Source organism: Anomalospiza imberbis, chromosome 1 (assembly GCF_031753505.1).
Source record: "Anomalospiza imberbis isolate Cuckoo-Finch-1a 21T00152 chromosome 1, ASM3175350v1, whole genome shotgun sequence".
In the NCBI taxonomy this organism is placed as follows: domain Eukaryota; kingdom Metazoa; phylum Chordata; class Aves; order Passeriformes; family Viduidae; genus Anomalospiza; species Anomalospiza imberbis.
Genome location: NC_089681.1, coordinates 89,388,201 through 89,405,778, shown reverse-complemented (window position 1 = coordinate 89,405,778; position 17,578 = coordinate 89,388,201). Strand labels below are relative to the sequence as shown.

At 40.4% G+C, this 17,578-nt stretch overlaps 1 protein-coding gene across 31 annotated transcripts in view; it reads right to left on the bottom strand.

Annotated features, from left to right (window-relative positions):
• The window catches only part of ATXN1 (ataxin 1), a 312,015-nt gene that overhangs the window by 188,720 nt on the left and 105,717 nt on the right, over positions 1 to 17,578 (bottom strand). For 22 of the 31 annotated variants that reach the window (XM_068190009.1, XM_068196177.1, XM_068187792.1 and 19 more), the window contains one exon: positions 4,561 to 4,659. The exons of the other annotated variants lie outside the window; for them this stretch is intronic. The gene's annotated coding sequence lies outside the window, so the exon portion shown is untranslated. The remainder of the gene's footprint in view (positions 1 to 4,560; positions 4,660 to 17,578) is intronic. 31 annotated transcript variants of the gene reach the window in all.

The window sequence follows — 17,578 nt, the reverse complement described above, 5'->3', positions numbered from 1 at the left end:
ATTTCTGTATAGAGTAAGATATTTACAGGAACAGCCTTCTGAAATGCTCCAATAAAATTAGCTTGCTCAGATTTTTTTTTTTTAACTAGAACAGAGAGCAGAAGGGTATCATCATCACTGGGGTTTGTGCATAAATCAGCTGTCTATTTACCACTGGTATGTTGCAGTAATGAATTGCCACTATCTCTTTAGTTATTTGCTGGGTTATTAGATTACCTAATTACCTAAGTTCACAGAAAAAAAAAATTCTTCATTATTTCCTGGGAAACGACCTTCAGAAGCATATAGACCACCTCCTTTCCCAAAGCAATGCCCAAAATATTCCCGTGGGAGGTTTGTCTGCTTTATAAAAACCTCCAGTGATGATGCTTCCACAGCTTCCTCAAAGGCAAATAACTGCAAGACCAAAATATCCTTATATTTCAAAGCTTTCTTAAATGTTTACCTAAGTCTTGCCACCTTCATATAGAGCCCATTTCTTTTAGACCTAACCCCAAGCAGTCGGGCAGTAAAGTTTATTCTCCTCCTCCCGGCAGGAACCTTCCACATATTTGAACACTACTATCATGTCTGTTACTGGCCTTGTCCCTTGTAGACTAAACAATCCCCATTCTTTCATCTTCTTTCCCAGGTCATGTTTTCCAAATCTTTCATCATTTTTCCTGCCTTCTCCCTGGACACCACCCAGCTGGCTCTTGACTGTGTTGTGCCCCAAACTAGATGTTAAGCCATTTCAAACACTGAATGGCGTGGAGGGGTTATTTCATGCCTTTTCTTTACACACCCTAAAAAAGTGCTTTTTTGAGGAACACGGATGGGAATGGAGAACCCTTGTTCCTAGTATGACTGTATGACACCTACAGTCTCAGGTCTGCGACCTCTTTCCCTCTCAGATGTGCTGTCCTGCGCACATGGACCAGGCCTGGGAGGATTTGAGCTGGGACACTTCCCTATAGGCATGGTCACCAGCTCCAGGGCCAGAACCGAAGCGGGCAGGGGATCAAAAAAAAAGCTGCCTGCTCAGCAGAGCACTGGCAGCCCAGGTGCCAGGGGAGAGGAGAGAAGGACGTGTCACAGGCTGGTTTTCTCTGCTTGTCTGGGAACCAGCTGTGATTTTTTACTACCCTATTCAACCAAACCAGGCCAAACGCCTACTCCAACAGAGCCCAACACCAGCTCACAGACCTTCTTCTGCAGAACCACTACTGAGTCAGCCCCATTCTGTCTCATGCAACTGGATATTTCTATCTCTCTACAGCACTTCTATGTTTGTAACCTGGCTGTTCTTCAAGGTTTTTTCCTAGACTATTTTTCCTATTATCCAGGGCAGCTCAAAACTCTAATCCTGCCTTCCAAGAAGCCTGCAGCCCCCCTTCACGTTTCTTATCCTATGTAAAATTAACAATTGCTCTCTCTGCTCCATCAATTATTTCAATAATGAAAACAGTGAGTATTACCAAAGGCAGGACAGACCCCTGGGGAATCTCACTCACTCCAGTCTTGCAGTTAAACAGCAAACCATGAATAACTACTTTGACTAATGCCTGGTGAAATGCTGTGCACCCACATTACAGACCAGTTAACTAGACATCCAGCCTGCCTCAAAGAAAGCCGTGTTAGAAAGCAGCCAGAGCCCCCCATTGAAGAGGGAGTAATTTCAGTCAAACAGAGGGGTCCAATTACACTGTCATAAGCACTGTTGGAAAGTCTTTGCTAAACACTGCCATAAAAATGTAATGCATGCTGATAGGAGAAAAACGAGGGTTGATAACCAAGCTTAGGATGACAGGAAGAACTTCAGTAGAACTGAGACAGCAGGAGCTTCACTTTGCTTCCAGCAAGAGACTTGGAAGAAGCAAACTGAAACACAATATCAAAGTTACAGGAATTTTGTGCCTTCCATCAACTGTTGCTGACTTAGCAGTTAAAGAAGATACTATCACACAGGTGTGGTTTTGTTTGGCTTTTTTTAGTAAAATCAAAATATTTTCTTAGCTCTTCCAGATGTTTTTCCAAAGTGCATTCTTTACTGCTCCCTAACAGCCTATTCTGCTCAAGGATCACAAACAAACCTGACAGATAACAAAGACCATGGTTCCCAAAACCCTGATAAATGTTTTTAATCAACCACTGAAAACATCCCCATCCCCATGCCACCACTAAGAGAAGCAAATGGCAGTGGCTGGTGCCTGAAACAGGGAGAAAGGGTAAGTTCCATGGAAAGTGAAAGGTGAGGCAGCTTTCCAACACTGGTTCCCTCTGCTTGCCAAAATAGCAATGCCCAGCCCACGCCTCACTCCTACTTCTGTGGAAGATGCACTTGCTTCCCAGGAGAGTTTACTCTCGCAATGCAGATGTGCTTTACTGAGGCAATCGCGCTCTGTTGCATAACGGAACACAGAATTCAACAGTGTGTGCTGTTCGGTGCATTTTTAAAATGTACACCACAAGTTACTGTGGAGATCAGCGATGGTGCCAAGACTGTTAACACAATGATTTTAGCAGAGAAGAATACATCATATCCTCCCTACTCCCACGGCTTACTCGCGTCGCAATTTGCAAAATCCTTTTGTACTTGTCAGTAAAATACAAAGTCACACATCTGTGTGACACATCTGTGTGACTTTTGTTTGATCTTTGGTGAGTATGGGTATCGTCACCTTAGGACCTAATACACCTGCACCAGTCGCAGGTGCAGGACAGCTCTGGGAAGAACCTGGCAGGTGACTGCACCAAGGTGCTCAAAAGCTGAACCCTTCACCCCATGTCCTACAAAAGAGGGGTTAAAAAAAAAATTCTCACAAGCAGAACCCAGAACCAATAATTTCCAGTCTCCCCTGTGAACAGAGAGGAACAACACTGCAGATGCTTCCATACTTTGAATAAGACTATACATACATTTAGATTCTTCTCTGTTTCCAGGACTTGCACAATGCCATTCCTCTTCAGAGGAATACAGGTCTTTTCTAAACTATATTATGCATAACCTAGTTTTCCACAGCAGAAAACTCACCACGGGAATACTGTTTGCTTATACCAGAAATGTATCCCAAAATTACAGTAATTTATAGCCTCATTTTCATTGACAAAAGAAATAATACCATTCTCTTCTGACAAAAATCAGTACACTGAAAAAGTAATGAATAAATGTCTATAAACAGGTATCAAATAAAGCAACTGTCAATCACTGCAACAAAACTTTAATTAAATCATATGGTAAGCAAAAAAAAAAAAAAAAGAAGTAAAAGCAAGTCACATAATCTGAAATCAAAATAAAAATCTGTCATGCCAAAGCACAATTCAGAGCAGTAAAATACCATAACTTGTTAAGTGATTGGTCATCTAATTGTTAATTGTAAAGTTCCAAGTTTACAAAGCAAAGACAAACATCCAGATTCAGCAAAGTACATCTGTATTTTAGAAGCATATTTTATGTGACTGAGTTTAAAACTCTGAAACTGTTCATATACACCTCTACCACGATTTTTTTTCAAGAGACAGAAAGTGATCTGCACTGTTCACATTTTATATTACAAATCAAATCCGCATTCAGCCTCAGCTGAATGTATATTTCTGAAGATACATCAGAAAAATACCTGAGGATTAGCCCTAACACAAAAGGATGAGGGAGTTGCTTGCTGTCATCCTGCCAATTTTCCAGAACAGAAGAGTTAGCAAATGAGGCATAAAGGGATATGAGCAAAGAAACTCATACCTGAAAAAAAAATGCAGAAATATCAGGTGTGCAAGAAAATGATAGTAAGTAGTATCAGGGCAAATCACAGGAACTGCTGACTAGCTGAAATTCCTTCTGGCCTCAGCTGGAAGTACTTAGCACCCTTAAGGCTAGTTAAACTTATAAGCCATCCTAAATTGATGCTACAAATTAAATTTGAATATTCAGCACTAAACTTTTTTACATCTCTGACCTTTTATTGGAATCAAGGTAAGGCAGCAGCACTAACTGAACCCCTTTACATTAAAGAAAATCCTCCTGAGTGCCTCCCTATCTGTTACTGTAAAATTAATACAGTCCTCTCTCTTTTATTTCTTATAGTGATGGTGGTAGCAACATCAAATATACCTATATATACAGCTATTGCTGTAGGGGAAAACCCAAAAAGTTTCCATTTTGGTCTCTGAAAAATCTCTCATTACTGCAGCTGGATGGCTTTCTGGGTAAAAGACAACGTGGGGGCACTGTGTGTGGGTGTGCACGCACACACACATGCAGGGCCAGCGCTGAAGAGAGAGGCGCACACTCGATAGGGCACATCTCTGAACAGGAATGCAGCAAGCAGCCCCAGCTGGGCAGAGGGACAGTCACGTTGTGGTAGGGTTTGAGTCAGCTGCACACTTCTGTATCTGCCAAAGTGGGCTGACAGGTTTCATTTGGCAAAGACTACTTCTGGGGGAGGGGGAAAGCCAAGGTGGGGATGAGGAGTTTCACACCTGCCTGGGGACACCTTATAAGCGACTATAATTATTCTGATACATAGGATTTAAAAACTTTAAAGAAAATAAATTAATGAATTAACTGGAAAAAAAGGTTTAACTTACTGAATAAGACACCACTTTAAGAGGTTTCCCCACTTTCCCTGCTCTAAAGCACTTCAGAAAAATTCAGCCACTGAGCTACTGCTTTTCTTGACCTTTTCACTGAAAGAGAGGAGAGTAAAAACAGGAAAGAGCTAAAATGATATGCATTAAAGATTCTTCATGTTAGGAAAGTCTTTTGAGTCAATGTTGCAAATTCACTCTGTGTCAGATTTGCCAATATACTGCTTGCTAAAGGCTATCTATTGAGAGCAGCAGCAGTCAAAGCAGGCGTGTTGCTCTCAGCTGTTGCAGCAACACCGTACACACCGTATGATGCAGCTATGTAGCATTTGCATCTGGTGCTGGTTTTCCACATCCAAAAGTTCACTTCATGTCTTTTGATTAATTTATAATGCCCTGAGCCCCAGGCAGATTTGCTCTGCTGATTTTCCTTTTCTTAAAAATAATACAAATAAACATGGAAATAAATCTATTGTCTGAGGAACCCTTCCACTAATTTTGTTCTTTGATGGTTTGGTTGATTTACTATGGTGAGAAATCAAGAGTGAAGTGAATCGTAGCTTAATACTGAGTGTGGTTAATCTTTCCTTTGCATAATGCTGGTACACTATGGCCCAAATACCAGAGATTTATTTGATGTGTACATGCTTTCAAGCATTACTAAACAAGTTGCAGCCCATTATGAAAGAAGAGCAGATCCAAACAGTTGTGAAGCTCTTTATGCACTAGATTGGCATTGGCAGTGCAATATACTTACATCTGCATGTGTAGTAGCTTTAAAACTCTGGGCACTATTTCATGACAAAACATCATTTTTCAAACTGTAACTAAAAATATGGCTGAGATCACTTCCCATGACCTGATACACTGTTGTCTGAATCACAACAAAACTAAGCAAGAAGCACAGTCTTCTTTTTCTCTTTTTGTTCTTTTAGTTGCTTTTATTCCTCGTAACATAACCAAAATGGGGAAGGACTTATACTAGAGCCTCAGAAATGTACAAACACATTCATTCCCATGAAAAAAACACAAAGCGTCTCTCACTTCTCATTTCTTACTCTTCCATTACTTTGAAGAAGATGTTATAGAACACACAGAAGTACTCTATGAAACATTATAGTTTCTTACTTTACTAGACCTATCAAATAAATTACAATCCTACATTCTATAACTAAAACATTCTTCTTGTTCATGTACAAATTAAAACAAATTTGTTTCTTTAGAAGCTGGTCTTAAGAGTAAAGCATTAACTTAAAAATTAATTTTAATAATGAAGTTTCATGCAATGGTACAGTGGAAGAACTTGGAGTGCACAGAATTTACTTGCATGTGGCAATGTCTCCTGGATAAAAGACCCAGTGTGGGTCTACATTATTTTAACACACACAGGCAAAACCCACCCAAGCTGTGATGGTAGGTATCAATAAGTCATTCTCGCAATATGGTGTATTTTTCCTCCCTAGGAGAAGAATCATGATCCCATACTCAGCCACCAGCTTTAGAGTGTGGTAGCTAATTCCTTGCACTCTCACATACCTATGTAATTTTCAGCAAATCTCACAGTGTTTATACTGACCCCCCACATAGGCTACAACTGTACACCAGCTGTCACTGCCCTAGATTTTATCCTGTCCTGGGCTGAACACTGACTTAGGATGACTCAGAAACAGTTGCCTCTGTTTTTTCCCCTGCTTAATAAATAAAGAAGCCACAACAGAGACAGAGAGAAATTCAGAGCTGGAGGCAGGAAGGACTGCTCAGACAGCAGTTCCAAAATCTCGTCTGTATAGGTGTAGAAAACATACACTCCTGGAGCAAAGTCTTCCGATAAAGCCTCAAATCTTGGTGGCAACTTTCAAATGGACACAAAAGTATATGCCTACAAAGGAGGTGCTGTGAGAACAAACACATCAGTGACTGAGAGACGCCAGGATACCACAAAAAAGTAACACAGTAAGAAGAGAGGATGCCAATGTCTCAGATAAGCAGTTATGGCCATGTTTACTTAAAACTGTTCTGCTGAGCTGTTCCCGTTTTAGGCAGAAAACTTTGATTTAAGGAAGAGACTTGCAGTTCTCTCTTCATATTTTTTTCCCTTCAAAGCATGAAAGAACTTCCTTTTTCAAAACCAATTTAACAAAGTTTACATCCAAACCCTCTCAGTCCCAAAAATGTCAGATCTGAGCTCTATTAAAAGCAGCAGTTAGTGCAGCCAAACGCTCCACAGTACATTTAATAGACCATAATATTTCCAATACCTTACTGCCTGAAGTCTGTGATCTGGAAAACCAGCCAAGCACACCCACCCAAGAGCAATGACTGCTACAGGGAAAACTCTTATCACCCTGTGGTCCTCTATCACCACTGGCATGAACAGACCAGGGACTCTCCAGCTGCAGACAGCGAGCATACAGACCACCTCTCTGGCAAGAGAAAGCCTGAAGGAAGCAGACAAATTAGAAATGAAAGTTGTGCCAAGCATGTATGCATAGAGCTACTGTTTCAAACTTCAGGTCCTGCAGTTTTATGGATGTGTTTTATTACTTGATTTTATTGGACCCTTCTTCTCCTAGCCTACTGCTTCCTTCATATCACTTACAGTTCCTCCCATCCGTTTCTGCCTCACATCCTTCAGGCTGGAAGACTGCCCAGATCAGCTTCCCTAGTTCAGCCACTAACTCCCTTGACGCCAGTGAGGACCAGCGTAGGCATCTGCCCTGAGCTCAGGTATGAGCACCCTGCACACCCAGCAGTACTTTCCCCTAGCTGGCCCAAAGGATGCTCGGGACAAGCATTTTGATGCAGATTTCACAGTTGCCCGCTGTGACACTGGAAAATACAGTTCATGCAGTCTCCTGACAAAACCCCACACCGCCTGTTCTTCCATATAAGGCATAGGTGCAGGAAAGTAAAATAGCTTTTCTAGTAAGTTATGCAGAGAGAAGCGGCTTCCTGGTACCCATTACAGCTGACTGGGAGCTAAAATGATACTAATTACACTGCTTAGTTGAACTCCAGCAAGGTTCCATGAGTCCCAGCACAAAGAGTTCTGCCTGAGCAAAACCCGCCATCAGGCCCCTGCATGCAACCACGTGGGGGCAAGGCCCATGCCAGGCGTACCCAGTCTGGCATGACCTGCTGCTCCTCTGTCACCAATGGCACAGGGCAGGAGCAAGGCTGTCCCCATCTGAGCAAGAATTTACTCCTAAATCAGGTTTCCTAAGCATCAAACCTGCTGCTGAGGAGCATTTTCCACTCTTGCCAGCCTGACTGCTCAAGATGAAGCAAAGGTTTGGGTGACTGCAGCTCATTCCATGTTATCACACAAGTGGGTTGATGTGGATTCGCAATGAAGCGTAAGAGGCAGCACACTCAGATATGAGCCAGACTGAACTTTTAGGAATGGTTTCTCCTATTTCAGGCCCATACCATTTCACCTACCAGGGATGCAGTGGAATTTTTAAAGAGCAGTCAGAAATAGTGCAAGAAAAGGGGAAAAAATTATTATTTGCCTATATCTCAATAATGAAATGAAGCATTTTTCACTTCCATGTTTCAGTACCTCAAAAATAGGAAGGGGAGTGTTATCATTTACTACAAGGTATGAGAAATGAATGGATTCTGACAAGTACCAACAGTAACACTTTATTCCCTTTCATAACAGAAACAAACAGAAATCGTTTTACTCCACAGGATGAGTTTTCCAGCAGGCTTTCAAGTTCTCTGAAAACAGCCATAACTATAACACTGCTCTCAGAATGTTTGCTAACTTTATCAAACATGCTCTCTGTTAAACATTAATTTTAATATAGATTCACTTAGCTATCCTATTGTACTTTCAAAGTCAGCTCATTTAACTACTTTATTAGATCAATAAAGAATTTTGGATATCAACAACTGCACATATAGTCAAAGAGAAAAACAGAAGTGCTAATTGACTCAAAATGGACAGGGGAAAAAACAGGGAAATTACATAAAAATTGAAGAGTAAAATTAGTATTCTAAAAAACAATTGGCATCCCAAAAAAAAAAACCTCATGTGACCTCTCTTCATCTGCAGAAAGGCCAAGCAAGTTTTCAGTCTTCTCCCACTTGCAAGGTTTTCCCAATAAAAGGGAAGCCCATAGAATGACTGCACTAGCTTAGCTTTCCTGAGTCTCTGCTCTTCAGAGGCAGGCTCCAAGTTAACAGGTTCACAGATCACAGTCACTGGTCACTGCTGCCACCACAGAGTACAAACTAAAAACCACCATTACATTGCAAACCAACACTATGCCACTCACAACCTCCAGCAAGGGCTGCAGCAGCCTTTAGGAACATTCCCACCTTTTATGCACACTCAATTCAACACTTGTATCCAGTTATCCCTAAGGTGCAAGGTTCCAAAAGGATAGAAAAATTTAGGTAATAGACATTATGCAACATTTGAGTTGTATTTAAACAAACTCCAGGCTAAGCAATTAATTGCCTTTTTATATTCCAGGTCTCCTGAAACTGTGCAGAAAGTAAGCAGGTTCACAGGCAGCCCCCACATTCCTCATTCGACCCCATACCTCAGCTGCACCACTGCCATGGAGCACCCACAAGCATATGCTCTCAGGATAAACCTGACCCTGCAGCAGCACATAGCAGGAGAAAAAAAAAAAAAACATGAGGAGCAGCTGCTGCAGGGACAGGTGGGAAAAATTAAAATCTGGTCACCTGCACCCAGGCAGTTCCCCATCTCTGAACAGCACACAGGCAGGTGAGGCCTTAGCTTTCACAGTTTGAGATGAAAGAGCCCCTGCATTCCCATGATCCACTCCTGGAGGCTCCAAAATGTCCCCCCAGGAAGGACATCTCCCAGGTTTGAAACCCATACTCTCAAGGGTTCACATGTAACTATATAGTTCTGACCAGAGGAATGAGCAATTTATTTCTCCTTAGCCAAGTGATGCCAGGAAAAATTATCTCTGGATTGAACTGCATGAAGCTCTCTGGTCCTTCCCGTGTCTCTTCTGAGCTCTTCCTCAGTTTTTCCAAAAGGCAGGGTAATGAACTGCACTCGAGGGGGCACAGCACTGAGGTACACAGGCTTTGGTACTTCACACATATTAATCAAAAGGACAGCAAAAATGGTAAAAAAAATTTCTGGGTCACAGTCCTGACTATTAAAAATATTTTAGAGATTTTAAAATCACTAGCTACGAAATTCATACTACAAATGGCTAAAGATTCGGCTTTGAAAGCAAATATTTAATAATAATTTAGAACAGGAAGGTTGTGGACAGAAATACCTCACGGTATTTCCAGAAATGACAAGTATTTTAACATGCAAATTCACAAATTCTGAAGCATACTGAATTTGAATAGCTACTGTACATCCTGGCCATATACCATATTGCTAGCAAATACCACAGTGCAAAATGTTTTTTTTAAGACTACCTATACCCCCATTTACACTTTAGAATGCAGTTTAAACAACAGTACAAAAAGCATATTATATATGGCATGTTTTGGAGGTGTTACCATATGCGCTGTCAATAATCTATGGATTCATAGGGCCCCAATGCACAATAACACATTGGTCACTCACAGCTCCATGGAAGATTATTCCATTCACTTTAACAATTAGCTGATGTTTAGGCTTATGTTACAATTTTTCAGCCACATTTTTATGTTGGTCAGTTCAAACAAACAACTGCTGGAGTTCAGGGTTTTTTTTATTGTTGCTATTTCTTTAAAGGTATAATCCTAATTTCATTAATTTGCACTAACATCAAGGAAGCAGGTTCAGACACTAAATCAGAAGATAAATATTATCTTAACAATTTACTTCTATGCTCCTTTGAGCAAGTATAAATTTTTTTAAGTTAATTTGACCTATTTTTGTACCACTGGCAGTAGAAGTAGATGATATGCTGAGAAACAGTTGAAGAAATAGAGGAAATACACGATGTAAAAAAAGTAATTTGCTTCAGTATGATTACTCCCATTTTGGGCTGTGTTTCTGGGCAGTTCAAAATCAAGACACTTTTCTAAATTTTGGCATGGGGAAAAGGCAGTAAAATAGATCTATATAATCATCTGCAGCAGCAACCCATATTATAACAGGCCAAAGTCTCAGAAGTATTTTGTTGGTTTCTATTTAGAACAGAGGTCTGAATAGTCAGGTGAATAGCTGGCCACAGAATAAAATGTCATTGACTAGTTACAGCCTAACCTAAGGTATAGGAGGTTCACCTTCCACTCTGTAGCTCTAGAGGCACCCATACAATCACCAGCATTTGTGCCTGGGCAAAATGTCTTCAAAATAACACACTGGAATGCTTCCAAGATAACATTTTCCATTCCCTCTGTACTTGCTGTGAATCACCTTACAAACTGCACAGCCCTGGAGAGTAACATCTCCAATGCATTACTTATCTTAGTCCAGGTCTACTTTGTGAAAATGAGATTGTGCCTAAGGAATTTAACAACTCACTGGGGCAGGCTAAAATGCCATTGGCATCACCGAGGAGTCAGGAGTCTGCCTGCTTTGTACATGGCAGCAGGGGATTTGCATTTCTTAATACAAGTGCTGTTGTTCCACCCTTTTTATAGGAATACCAACAACTGCCAGGGATCTGTGATTCCCCAACAGGCAAAAGCCCCCTGCAGAAGGTACCTCAGAGGGGTTGTTACCGTGTTGGTTACTCCCACTGAGACACAAAGGCTTTGCCATCATTCCAGCAAACTGTTCAACATTTCCTCCTGCCTATAGTGGCAACACACAGCTAAAGGGAGCTACTTACACTTGGCAAAGCAGAATGATGCTACTTCCACATAAATATGTTGCAGCACCTACAACTACAAGTATATAAACATTTCAGAAGGTAAAGTGTACTTTGCTTTAGGTTGGTTGGTTTTTAAATACATACCTATCTTTTTAATTTGTCTGGTAAGCAGTTTGTGCAGAAAGAAGCACTGTACAGTGCAAAAGTATGCTAAAAATTCCATTTGCATTCTAAAGATAAAAATTACCATTAATCACATCTGAAAATGAGAGAGTCTGAAAGCACAAGATATATTTTTGAAGGGAAAAAGTCGTCACAGCTACCAAAATACTTTCAGAAGGGAGGCTGACAAACTTTTCCTTCCTGTCCCAAAAAATAAAATGCCTTTAACTAGTCTGCATATAGCTAAACAGCTAAAATCAAACTGGTGCAACCTATACTACCAGTACAAAGCCAAAAAGGTAATCTACATACTCCACTGACAAGGAATTTTGGAAAGCAATGTAGCTATCAGCACTACAACCAGCTAAGTGACTTATCAAATCATCTATATAACAACAACTGCCAAAAGCCTCTAAGAGGTTTATCAACAGTGGGGCACATCCACACCAGCACTGCACTGTAGAGAGCGACAGAACAGAAACATTCCTACTCCTTCCGTGGCCTTGGCTTGGGCTGGCCTCTTCTGCTTGCAAAATGTCACCAGCTCTTCACCAGTCTTTAATTTGTATCCTCTCTGAAAGACGTTGTGAACGCAAAGAGGGGACAGACCGTGGGCTCCATCATATAGGTAGGCTGAAACTTGCACATGAAGGGCTGTGTTCTCCTGGTCTCAGCACACATAACTTCAAAAATCGATCATGCCATAACAAATTTATAGTAAGGGATTGTGCACACACTCATGTGCCCACAGATGTGGGAGAGCAAGCTTGCCTGTTTAAGAAAAAGGGACTGTCAGCACTATTTTATGTTTAGAAAAGAAAGGCCTCTCTTTAATAAAGCAACCTGTTGCCAAATCTCAATTTTACAGATGATAACTTACAGCGCATCTCAAGCAAGTTTGAGACTGGTCACTAAAGAGTGTACATGCCCATGTGTCTTTTCTTGAGCCCACATCCACTCATGTATTTGTACAAGTGAATCCAAAATACTTCATAGCCCTGTACTCCACCTTATTTTAAATAGTCTCCATCAAAATGCAAGTGGGGGAGGAAGGGGAAAGTTAGAAATGGCAAAGACATCTCTTTACTTCCAACTTTCCCTGCAGAGATATTACCAAAACAGGATATAAAATGTCTAATCCTGAAAGGTAATTTTGTCACAGTTTTCACAAGGCCTTTTTTTCAAGGTATATGAAGAGCTTTATAACTTTTCTGTCTTTATCTGATCAAAATACTATCCTTCCTCCTGCAGCCCTGGCATTCTTTGTGGTGAACTGTTTCAGTATCAATATTAATATTCAAATGTCAAGTTTGTCACACTACATTTCCTGTATTATTTAAAGCATTCAGAACAATTATTGTCTATGAAATATGAAACAGTAAATTTTTGCTATCTGCTTAAAATTTCAGCAGCCCTATCTGGGACAGAAGAGCACTTACATTAGTCACATGGCATTTTACTTAGAAATGTAGCATTCAGCTTTTCTAGCATACTTCTGCATTTCCCCAAATTGTCTTTCGTTGTTTCTAGCAAAGCTATACATTCGTTCTTTTTCTGGAGTACAACTGAGCCCTAAATGTCAATCAAATGTATAGTATTTAGAATTTCAGACATATATTCCCTAACAGATAGTGACTTTTACATATAGTGAAACCTTGACCTTTGTGGGGTTCGGGAGGCTTTTTTTTAATATTCATAGAATAGTAATTCTGTCTTTCATCGTTTCTACTGCTCTTAAAAAAAATTTACTCTTTTTTTTTCCTGTTTCAGTACTTAGTTGAATCTCTTTCTTTTGTAATTACCTAGACTGTGGTCACACATCTTTGGCTATAAGGGGTATTTTTACTGTAATATGTAGGTGTCTTCAAAAGCAACATATTTTAGAGCTGCACAGCTGAGAATGCACCGAACTGTCACTCCTTTATACCGAGTTGCCAAAGTTCTGGAGAAACTTTCATATAATAGCACCAACTTAAAATAATGAATGCATAATAATCCACATACAGCAAGGTGCATGCTAATTAGATACATTTTTCTCCTTGTCAAAGAACAGCTTCATGAGGAAAGCATAAAAACCACACTGAGCCTTCTATTAACAGGGAACACTTTAGGCTATATATCAAAATGAAATATCTCAAATAGCTTAAGAAAAGCTTTATTTTCAGTGTACAGTTTGATGATGCCATAAAGAACTTTGGTACCATTGCACAAGTCAGTTATGTCCTCCATTCTCCCCTCCAAAAGTGGAGAGTGATTGCAGAACATGCATGCATCTTTCAGTCTTAATTCAGTCCAAGTTTGAGCCAAAGGGGTCTGATCCTAACACTCCAAATGTCAACAGGAGGAACGCCAGTGGGAATGGGGCCTAAGACAACATTTCTACAGTAGTCAACAACACTGAGTTATATAAATACTTCCTAATATATCAATACTGACTGGTCATCAACATTTCCATTATAATCTTTGTACCTGGAGATGGCTGTATGTTGGATGCTATCCATACTTCTCTCCAGCCAGCTGAAATGAATTGATTTTGAGTGATACAAGGCCCTCCCTCTCCTCCAGAGACCTGCAGACAACTAACAGAACCATCATTTTTCACACAAATCAACAGGATCCTACCGTCCTAGGCTGAATTCCAGTTTACCTGCTTAGATACAATGTACTTTTGCAGGGTTATAAAAGGAAGCTTTGTTTTTGTTTCAGGAAATCAAAGGCTACCAGATTTTTCATGTAGTATGTCATGATGTCAAATAATCAGAGTTAGAAATACAACAGTTAGGTGTGAACAACAGCTTCTGAATATGTGCCGTGCAATTCTTCGTCACTTTGTTTACAGTGCATTGAGAATAATAAATTTAGTAATAAACAGTATGCTCTTGAAAAAAAATGCCAGGGGTATTACTAGCATCACAAGCAGTATTCTTCCCACTCCTATCAAAAAAGCCATCCTTGAATTTGATCTCCTTGCACTCAAAAGAATGGCTGTTTGTCTACAGAGCCTTAGCACTATTATGACCAAACTCATTATTTTAAAGTGCTTGGAGAACCTTGGGCAAAACAGAAGACATAAGAAACCCAAGGTCCTTTGGAGAATATGAAACTTGGACGAATGTTAATTAATTCACATTCACAAGGTATGTTGAAGCTGTTCCAAAAAAGCATTATGGCATATTTTGAGAAAAAATACTAGAAGCAAAACACAAAACTTGGCTTAGTTTAACCAACCTATCAACACAACTTCATGAATCTTTCTAAAATGAATCTGAGTCTTTTCTCTCCTTCCTACTCCTGGAATGATGCTAATATTAGGCCCACCAAACTGCACCGATCAAGAATTAGCTCTAGAAGTAATTTTTATTTCTGAAAAAAAATAAATTATTAAGGGAACTGGTTTTTAAGAGCAGTGTGGGTAAAATGTGAGTGCAACTGCTTCATGCATTAGTTAAGAGGTTTAGCTGAAGGAATGGGCATACATGTTACCCTCAGTTTTTAACAGTGAAACATGCTTGTTCCTTCATTTGCCCTTCCAGTACTTCTCTGTGTATACGCATTCATCTTCAAGCCTTCCCTGGACCAGAAGCTGAATGATGGCGATGGACAGGTATTTGCAAAGTGGTCCTATCACTGCCCCCCTGAAACTCATCAACTCCACCATGTAAGATATAAGCCTGCTGAGGAGAACTTGCTGTGAGACTGCAGAGCACTCTGCTCTGCAGAGCCTGGGCCAGAAACAGCATGATGGACACCAGTAACACAGCACTAACCAGGTGAGGTGGGGTGAACTCTGAGTGGAGGCTTATAGCACGCCCTTTCTTCACAGCCAAGGTGTTTCAGTGGTTTTTTCTAAGGCGCAAACACGCAGAGTATGTGCATTTATCTTGACAGGTTAGCAGCTTTGCTCTCAGTAGTAACCACAATTTCTTTTGAAGTTTTTAGCTGAAGTTAAGAGACGACCCAGGTCAGTACTCACACATCACACACCACAGCTTTCCTCAAACACAAGAAGAAAAACCCAGCAACAAAAAGCCCAGCTACAGAGTAAACACCACTTACACACACCACAAAAGCTCTTATTTTCCATGCCCATCCAAGACCACAGATTGTCCTAAGACTGAATACTGGCTCTCCATAAATGACCTCTGAGCCTATCCGAGCGTCTCAGCTCCCTGCCAACCTGCCGGCTCCCAACAACAGGGCATTGCACATAACAGAACTGCCCTCAGCCAGCTACAGCAATGCACTCAGCATCCAGACAGCGGCTTCTTTTCATTCCATACCTTCTTGTACAGGCCTTTGTAAAATACACACACAGAATCTTTACTAGTGTGGAGGGAAATCAGTGGCTACAACTGCAAAGCGCCGTGTTGCTAGCCAGAGACGAAGAGCACACAATCCAATGCTGAATGACTGCCAGCAAAGAGGAGTCCCAGCTTAAGGCCTCAAAAGCACTTGGAAAGCTGTTGCCTGGCTGATTATGTCCCCATGAAAGGGTAAGGCTCCAGAGCAGCGTGCACAGCAGATTAGAGGCAGGGCTCCCAGCAGTGCTGGCAGGAGCTGCAGAGCTGAGCTGACACACGTACTCTGCAAGTGCACCCTGGTGCGTACTCGCACAGCAGCATGAGAGAGAGTAATACCCATGAGCGGTCAGGCTGCAGTCCCCGGGCAGCCACCAGAAATACCTGCTCAACTCCCTCTGAAATGAACTGGTCGTTAAGAAAATTTAAACATCAAGTGAAGGATGTGGTAAAACTTCAATTAAAAAAAAAAATAGTAAGGGCAGTGTCTCTGAAAAAAGGGACAATTTGGCATTTGCAGTGTGTACAAGATGTCTTCATGCACTTTCCTGATTCCTTGCCAGTAACTATTCAAAAAAGACCACTTAACAAGCAAACAGGTCTTCAGTACAACAAATAATAAAAAAGAGAGCAAAGCTTGTGCTATTTAAATATCATGAAACATTCTGCTAATCATGCACAGATGGAAGTACAGACGCTTCTGCCAGACGCCTTGTTCAGAAACTTTGCTCTATTTTTAATTATTTGATGCACAGAGGACCTGTTTGCTGATTAAAAGGGCACTGCCTTTAAAAGCACTCCATCAATATGGAGTCTAGCGTTGTTTTTAAAAGAGGACTTTAAAAGTAGTAACTCATACCTCCAAGCTCCCTGCACCAGTTTTTATAACCTTATAACCATGAGGTTGGGGGCTTTTTCAGATGTTTTTCTCACATCGAGAAACTGCCTACATACAGGAAAAGTAAAACTAAATATACTCAAGCTATTGTTAAATTCACTGGCTAAATCAATTTGGAAAACGTGTATTTTCCTCTGATATCCCTTAGTCTGTATCTTTTTGTTGTTACTTATAACAAGAACAGTTATCAATTTCCAGCTAGAAGTTATTTTTGATAGTTTTCTGTTTAGTCAAAAGTCTCCTTTTTGAGAAAACATACCAACTCCAGAATTATCAACCAAAATAATTATTATGTTGTTTGGGTTTTTTTAAAATCTACTATAACCACAATATCATTGCAATAGTCAGTTCATGGCAAAAGCATGCTGACACACACACACAAAAAAAATTTAAAAACCCCTCTTACATATTTCCACTTCACACCTGAAGTGAACTTCACTCATTCGGTGGGTGCTTCATTCTTGTACCTCTCCATAGCAGTCCAGGAATTGTTCCCTCTCTGAAGAACCTCACTCAAATTGCATACTATGTCACTTTTATTTTCTTTTTCTGAATGGAGTGCTTTTCAAAAATTCTTTTTTGATTTAACTTACATTTCACAACCTATTACTATAGAACTTTATCACTGGATCAGAGTCACAGTATGAGAAGTGATGATAAAGAAGCCCAAAGAAAAGTGCTCAAGCTGCTACTTTTGACCCATCACTATGACACATGAAAATGGTACTACATTTTTTTAAATTTACATTAACAATTTGAAATATTGCTGTTCATACAGTAAAAGAATCCTTTGATTAGAAGATCACATGATATGATAATAAAGTAATAGGTTCTCCATTATTTTATGAGCAAGTGACCCAGGCTCATGCTCAGGTACAGAGAAAATAATTGAGTTTTGGTTTTGT